Genomic DNA, 8,943 nt, shown 5'->3' on the forward strand with positions numbered 1-8,943 from the left:
AAGTAAATGCTCGTAGAGCTCGAAGCTTTCGGTTCTGGTGGTGGATCAGAACTGACTGGCTGTCCACGCCATAAGCACTTTCCACTGGACTGGCTGTCCACGCCACAAGCACTTTCCACTGGACTGGCTGTCCACGCCACAAGCACTTTCCATTGTTGGAGCCAGCACCTTTCCTGTTCTCTCAGGGGACTTCTGTCATTCAGGGGACTTCCTGCAGGGCATCCCAACGAGGTGTCCACTTATCCTGCTTCATTCCCAAGTTTCCCTTTCCTCTAGTTTCCTTCCAATAGCTTAGGACCAAAGGGATATCTGGGGTATTCTTCTGCCCAGAAGAGAGGACCACTTACAGTACCTCTCAACCTTTTCATGTCTCCCCAATCCACTGTGTCCACACAGAAAGCAGGCACAACATAGAGAACCATATTTCTTTACTTCATTTATAGTCTGACTTTCTTGCTGAGACTGAAGAATTACAGAGGACACAAACAATACATCAAATAACTTGCATTATGGCTATGCAGGATTGTTAGGACTATGATTAAAGAATTTTATGCAGGGCCGTTTCCCTTGCGGTCACCCCGCCAACTGCTCTGGAGCTTTATTTTGATTATGCATGCTTTCCCCGACGGTTAGAGGTTGCCTCGCTCTCCCCGCACATTTTCACATGTTTTCCCCATGTTTTCTGGATGCTGTTTTAGTGAGAATCCAGAAAACGTGGGCAAAATGCACAGAAACGTGCGGGGAGAGTGAAGTGATCTCTGACAGCTGGGAAAGGCATGCATAATCAAAAGGAAGCAGCACAGCAGTCGGAAGGGGTGACTGCAAGGGAAACAGCCCTGCATAAATGGCCAATGCAAACAAACAAAAAACATGTCTGAGGCATATCATACCAAAAATGCAGAAAGGGGGTTAGCAGACAATGCAGTAAAAGCAAAGTGAAACATACAATAAACACTGCAATTTACTAAAAGCCCATTCCCCTATAAAGGTAATCTCCAGAGCTGTTCCATTATACCACATGTCAAGAAACAGACTTGCAAGCCCTGTTTCTTTGGTTTCCAGGAAGTCAGTAAATCCCTGGCCATCCTAGGTTTCTGCCCAATATGGTTGACCCTTTTCCTTACTCCTGGGGGAGGGGCATCAAAATCCAACTGGGGCCCATCCCCCTCTGGAGTCATTCTCTCTCTTCCTGATCAAGATAAAGGGAAAACTGTCTAGCCATTTGGCTTTCACCGTTTCTGTCTCCCTGGTGAGTCATTCTAGCAAGGTATGAGACGATAACCCTGTTGTCATTACTTTGGCCAGAGCTTTTTGCATCTGAAAGTGCCAAACTACTGGGTGTTTGGGGAAAGGATAAACCGTTCCCCGTGGTTTTCCTGTCTGCTAGCTACAGGTTTGCAGAGACGGTCCTGGAACATAGATGCAGTGTACATCCAATTATTGAAATATAAATATAATCTGAAGGGTCGCAGGTGTTTCTCCAAACCACAGTTCAAACCCCTTTATCTAAATAAAGGGCCAGCATGGTGCAGTGGTTAAGAGCGGTGGTTTGGGGCAGTGGACTTTAATCTGGAGAACTGGGTTTGATTCCCCACTCGTCCACATGAGCAGCGGACGCTAATCTGGTGAACCGGGTTGGTTTTCCCACTCCTACGCATGAAGCCAGCTGGGTGAGCTTTGGCTAGTCACAGTTCTCTTAGAGCTCTCTTAGCCCCACCTACCTCACAGGGTGTCTGTTGTGGGGAGGGGAAGGTGATTGTAAGCTGGTTTGATTCTCCCTTAAGTGGTAGAGAAAGTCAGCATATAAAAAACAACTCTTTCTCTTCCTCTTCCTCCTCCTCCTTCTTCTCCTCCTCCTCCTCTTCTTCTTCTCCCCCTCCTGAACATTTCTGTTTTGTGCATTCTGCAAAATGATGAAATATGTGGGTCCTTCCTGACCTTCTCAGGCAGGTGGTTTCGCAAGGAGGGTGCCAAGGAGGGTTTGTGAACGGGCAGTTGCCGATCTTACCCATTTGAAGGGTGGCCCCTTCAGAAGGCCCTGCCCAGGTGAGCTGAGCTGTTGCAGTGGAGTGGAGCAGGTGTAGTCACCTTGCTGCTATGTGGGCTGAAGGCCATGAAAAGCTTTGTCGTTGATAACCAGAACTGGCATTCGTTTGGTAACCAGTAGACTGACTGCATAGTCAGCATGGCTCTGAGTTGTATCTGAATTTTTCTTGATACGTGAAGGATTCTCTTTTGCAGCACGGTGCACTGAATGAAATATTTCTGGATCTGGTGACAGCCTGGTGCGCGAACCACCTAAACAGTAAGCATGGTTAAGGAATTTGCTTTGCTCATGTGACTGGTGAGACTGTGCCTTAGAATTCCACAGAACCAAAGATGGCATGTTTTAAGGGAATTTAAGGAGAGACATGATAAATTCTTGCACTTGTGATCACCAGCCATGTTTCATGACTAAGATCATGCGAAGTTATGGTATCGCTTTACCCTGGTGGTCCTTTCCAACTCTATGATTCTATGCTCTGGCTAGACCTCACCTAGAGTATTGTGTTCAGTTTTGGGCACCGCAATTTAAGAAAGATGTAGACAAGCTGGAACGTGTCCAGAGGGGGGCAACAAAAATAGTGAGGGGTCTGGAGACCAAGTCCTATAAGGAAAGGTTGAAGAAGCTGGGTATGTTTAGCCTGGAGAGGAGAAGACTGAGAGGGGATATGATAACCATCTTCAAGTACTTGAAGGGCTGTCATATAGAGGAGGGTGCCGAATTGTTTTCTGTTGCCCAGGAAGGTTGGACCAGAACCAAAGGGTTGAAATTAAATCTAGAGAGTTTCTGTCTAGACATTAGGAAGAATTTTCTAACAGAGCGGTTCCTCAGTGGAACAGGCTTCCCCAGGAGGTGGTAAGCTCTCCTTTCTTGGAGGTTTTTAAGCAGAGGCTAGATGGCCATCTGTCAGCAATGCTGATTATGTGACCGTAGGCAGATCATGAGAGGGAGGGCATCTTGGTCATCTTCTGGGCATGGACTAGAGGTCACTGGGATGTGGCGGGGAGTTAGTTGTGAATTTCCTGCATTGTGGGTTGGACTAGATGACCCTGGTGGTACCTCCCAGCTCTAAGATTCTATTATTTTATGATTCTAAGACTTGGTCTGATGTGGAATTGAGTATATATAGCTCCTGTAAGGTGCCAGGTACTTGCACAGCAAGACATCAGTGTAGGGCTGTGCATCCCCCCCCCCGGTAAATTTCGGTTTCAGGTTTATTGGTCCCAGTTTTTTCGGCAAAACCAAAATGAGCTGAATACCTATACCAGTAAATGGTATTTCAGCTCCCCCCGCCCTATTTTTCCCAAGAAAAATTCGGGGCCATTTTATCCTACGGAGATTTTTTTCGTGGCTCGGGGGGGGGGCATTTTTTGAGGTAGAGTCACCAAATTTGCAGGCTGGCTATAAGGGACCCTCTTTGGAAGGACACAGAAGGTTGATAAAGTTTGGCACAGGGGGTCTAATTTTATGGGTCTCTGAAGGGGTCACCCCCATTCATAGGAAACCATGTTCATTTGTGTTTTCCTTTGTGAGTGCAATGCTTTCAGTCGGTGCTTTTCGTGCCAGTTACGGCCAAGAATTTAAAGTTTTTCTCCTCCTTCTCTAGTTATACTAAAGGCTGGAATTCGGTTGCCTTCCCTGATCGGCTATCCCTGTGACTCGTGCGAGAGGCCCGTCTATGGCCGAGTGAGTAGCTGTGCATTTATTTAATTGCATGGACAATGTAGACCCTTGGGAAGACCTTCCCCTACTTCAGGGGGCAGTTAGGGATTGAGAGCTCCCATCTTTCCAGTGGCTCTGATGCCCTTAAGGTCTTCAGCACTTTCCTGCTCAACACTCCCCTTCTTTCACTTTCCCTTCTTTCCTGCTTCACTTTGGAAGCATTCAGCTGGAGTCTGGCACAGCTCCTGCTCCTTCAATCAGACCTATGCAGGAGAGCTTCTGGGTGGGGAATTCAATCTAGGTGGGATGTGGTTTGGATTTTCCACTGGGGGTGCCAGCAGGAATGGGCAGGGATGATAAAATGGCAGAAGCAAGGCTTTCTCAGCCCTGGGCCTGGCCTGGTGGAACTCTCTGTTGAGTGAGACTAGGGTTGCCAGCCCCAGGTTGGGAAATACCTGGAAATTTTGGGGGTGGAGCCTGAGAAGGGCAGGGTTTGGAGAGCTATAGAATCCAATTGCCAAAGCAGCCATTTTCTCCAGGGGAACTGACCTCTGTCGCCTGGAGATCAGTTGTAATAGCGGGAGACCTCCAGCCAACACCTGGAGGCTGGCAACCCTAAGCGAGGCCCAGGCCCTGTGGGACTTGGCTCAGTTCTGCAGGGCCTGCAAGAGGGAGATGTTCCACCAGGCCTATGGTGGAGGACAGCGATGGCTGCACATCAGTTCCCCCCCACCACCATGGACCCTTCTAGGGTTTACACCCCCAGTTGTTTTTCCGTGTCCCCTGCTGCTCACCCATAGGATAAAGGGATTTGCTATCTTGGCGCCATCTGTTCGGATTAGGTTTTTAATTGTTGTTGTGTTTTAATTGTGTTTCACAATATCTATGTAAACCAAAAGGATTGTGTAACTCTAGGATTGTGAGCTACCCTGAGCCCGACTTCAGTTGGGAAAGGGTGGGATAAAAATCAAATAAGTGAGTTAGTAAGTAAGTAAGTGAGTTAGTAAGTAAGTGAGTTAGTAAGTAAGTAAGTAAAAAAAAAAATTAGAGTCAAAAACAGTAGACAAAAGACTTTCAAGTCTACACATTTCCTATCCAATTTTCCACTCAGACTTCCCTTAAGATACCCACAGATTTAGAACGAAGGCACCATCTTGAACTATATGTTGATGCCAAAAGGAAATGCACACCCTCTTTCTGGGGACGGAGCACCCCATCTTTTCCAGTGCTCCCAGATTATCTTGAATTCTTAACCATTCCAACCTTTCGAATACTTTTTTTCTTGGACTTACACCTCAGTGAATTATTTGGCAGATTCTTAAATACCCCATTCGGACAGAGAGTCTGCCCAAGTGGAAAGGCAAAGACAGAAACGCTTACCCATTTTTTTTTTATTCAGCTGTGATTTAAATTCTTCTATAAGATCTCCTTTTATTACTCCGTTGATTTCACACTTTCCTGAATGTTCTTACGACTACCACTTAGTCTATCTGCTGTCCGGTAAAGATAAGGCTGTGGCTCTATCCGTAGTTTATTATTTAACGGCCGCTTTGAAGAAAAGCTGAAAGTTATAACCAAATTACGCCTAAATGAAACTCCCTGCCCCAGGATGTGGTGATGGCTGCCAACTTGGAAGGCTTTAAGAGGGGAGTGGACATGTTCACCGAGGAGAGGGCTACTCATGGCTACTAGTCAAAATGGATACTAGTCATGATGCATACCTATTCTCTCTCCAGGATCTGAGGAGCATTATATCAGGTGCTGTGGAACACAGGCAGGGCAATGCAGTTGCAGTCGTCTTGTTTGGGGGCTTCCTGGAGGCCCCTGGTTGGCCATTGTGTGAACAGTCTGCTGGACTTGATGGGCCTGGGCCTGATCCAATAGGGCTTTTCTTATGTTCTCATTTGCATAAAGGTTCTCTTTTTGCACTGGAACTGGAACAAATCGGAGCCAGCCTGTGCTGAAAATGCTGCCAGAGGGGGCACTGGGGAGGTGGCACCCCCCAGCTGGCTCTGAATAAACTAGCCCTGGTAGTGGCTGCGCTCAGCCAGCCCCTGGTCATTGCTGGCCCTCCAGGTTCAGTAGCCCTTTGGGGTGCGTCCTGGTCAGTCGGTCGCTCATCCACGATAGCTCAACGAGGGCAGACAAACGATTGTGAGTGGCAGATTGCGACTGTATTTAATCTTCACCCTCTGCTCTTTGTTTTTTTTTTTAGCGCCGTGTGTATTGTCCCTGCACACTAAGATATGAACGTAAGTAGTCTGAGAAGGACAGAAAAGGCCGCTCTGCAGAAGTCACATTTCGTTGTTCTCCTGGGAAAAAGGACCTGGAATGCCGGAAGTTATTAATTGCTCTGTGTCTGTTCTTTGGTGTGATGGAGTCAGACATGAAGGAGGTCATCTTCACTGCTTGAAATATAGCGAAAGCTTTTAGCAATTTGTCCAGAAGCGGTTTTCATGTGCTCATAGTCGATTTTATGTAAGGACAGAAAAGGATGTTTCCATTAAAAAATCATTTATACTGAATTCGTAGGTCTGGAATGATGGGAGAGTCTCTGGTCTGTGCTTTTCTCAGTCATGTCCTCATTGCTAGTTGAGACATTCACACATAGAATCATAGAGTTGGAGGGGCCATAAAGGCCATCTAGTCCAACCCCCTGCTCAATGCAGGATCAGCCTAGACTAGAGCATCCCTGACAAGTGTTTGTCCAGCCTCTGCTTGAAGACTGCTAGTGAGGGAGAGCTCACCACCTCCCTAGGCAGCCCATTCCACTACTGACCTACTCTTATTGTAATTTCCCCCTCCCTAATATCCAGCTGGTACCTTTCTGCTCATATTTTATATACATTATTGCGAATCGTATCCTCCGCTGCCAACAGGAACAACTCCCTGCCCTCCTCAAAGTGACAGGCCTCAAAGACTTAAAGAGAGCAATAATGTCCCCCCTCAACCTCTTGTCCAGACTGAATGTTCCCAACTCCCTCTGGGTTGGCCCTGCTTAGTATTTGGATGGGAGACCTCCAAGGCATGCCAGGGTCATGATGCAGAGGCAGGCAATGGCAAACCACCTCTGTTCGTCTCTTGCCCTGGAAACCCTACAGGGTCATCATTAGTCTGCTGCGACTTGATGGCACTTTCCACCGCCTAATTAGTATTTCAGACTGATGCTGACTATGGGCACCATCAGGAGCAATGGAGCAGGTTTGTATCAAAGAAACAGACAGTAGAGAGGGACCAAAAACTCTTGGCTAAAGGAAGGACTGCCCTGACCTGGATGGCCCAGGATAGCCCGATCTCATCAGATCTCAGAAGTTGAAGTAGAAGAAGAGTTGGTTTTTATATGCTGACTTTCTCTAGCACTTAAGGGATAATCAAACCTGCTTACAATCACCTTCCCTTCCCCTCTCCACAACAGACACCTGTGAGGTAGGTGGGCTGGGAGAACTGTGACTAGCCCAAGGTCACCCAGCTGGCTTCATGTGGATGAGTGGGGAAACCAACCCAGTTCACCAGATTAGTGTATGTTGCTCATGTGGAAGAGTGGGGAATCAAACCCGGTTCTCCAGATTAAAATCCACCGCTCCAAACCACCACTCTTAACCACTACACCACGCTGGCTCTCTGAGCAGGGTGGGCCCTGGTTATTAGTTGAATGGGAGACCACCAAGGAAGTCCAGACAATGACAAACCACCTCTGATTGTCTTTGATCTTGAAAACCCTATGGTGTCTTTATTATTATTATTATTACGGTCACTGACCAGAAGAAACCCGATGGGGTTGCCATGAGTCGGCTGCAACTTGATGTCACTTCCCAGCATCACCATTCTAAAATGCGCTTCTCCTCAGCTGTCTCGTGTTAGCTATTTACTTGGCACCACCAGGGCGCACTGCAGCCTAAGCCAAGATAATTTCCAACCCGAATTGCAATCCTGGAAAACTAGAAACTGCATTGAAACAGGGTTAACCCTACAAAAGCCACTTTGCTGTCACACTAGTTTAAATCCTAGTATTTCCCTTTTCATAACATTGTTTATCAGTTACTACATTTGACACGTGAATACATAATTTAATATGACTCCAGTACAGCAAACCCGCCTGACATTTGGATATAAGGATTGCCAGCTCCAGGTTGGGAAATACCAGGAGACTTTGGGGGTGGAGCTTGAGGAGGGCGGGGTTTGGGGAGAGGAGGGACTTCAGTGCCATAGAGTCCAATTGCCAAAGCGGCCATTTTCTCCAGGTGAACTGATGTCTAATAGTGGGAGATCTCCAGCTACTACCTGGAGGTTGGCAACCCTAATATACACATGAAATGCCTGTTTGTCTTATAGTCCAATGATCGACAACCAGGAGAAGGTTAAGCAACAGTTCTTTATTTAGCTAAACACAGACCTGGGGTGAAATAACCACAGATAAAATGCAGGGTTACTCACCAGAGAACAAAGCATAGGATTGAGTCTTTATACCACAGGATCGGGGGATGGCATTTGCCTTACATGGTAGTATTTCGTATAATAAAGAACCAATAAACATTAGTAGCATCTTCTAATAAATTAACATACCCTATGAGAATGGCCCGAGGGCGTAGCATAGGATAATGTCTTGTTTTTCTCATTAGGAAACGAAACTTTACTTTCTTGCAGGTGCATTAACTCAGACCTGTCATTTTCAAGGTCGTACCGACCTCTAAGTAGTGCACTCTGCTGGCAATTCATAATAGGGATTGCCAACTTATTCAAACTCTTTATGTGAGTGTACATGTGTGTGTGTATATAATATAATTTCTACATGCCTTTATATAATCAGGCATTACACACACACACATATATATTCACATGACTTGACAGAGTGTTTTGGAAGCTGCACATTATATACAAAAGTCTTCAACTTCCCAGTAACCAAAAACAGAACCAAGCTTTATTGAACAGATAGGCTTAACTAGCTCACTGTACACCCTAGGCTTCCCTTCTTCTCTCCCCTGGACGTATGTCCAGTCTAGGCTTCCCTGTGACCCCTGAACCACAAACGTCTCTCCTAACGCTCCTCAAAAACATTTTAAATAAAATAATTACTGATAATGAAATTCTAAGAATAGTTAGTGCTAAAAATCCATTCTCCTTGGTGGCCAGAATTCCAGACCACTCTTTGTTCTGTGGTAATGAAGGGGGGAAATTCTTCCTCGGATGGATGAAATTCTTCTTCCTCCCGCTGGATCTGGAGTCTGGAGTTTCATCCT

This window comes from Euleptes europaea, chromosome 2, assembly GCF_029931775.1.
Source record: "Euleptes europaea isolate rEulEur1 chromosome 2, rEulEur1.hap1, whole genome shotgun sequence".
Taxonomy (NCBI): Eukaryota; Metazoa; Chordata; class Lepidosauria; order Squamata; family Sphaerodactylidae; genus Euleptes; species Euleptes europaea.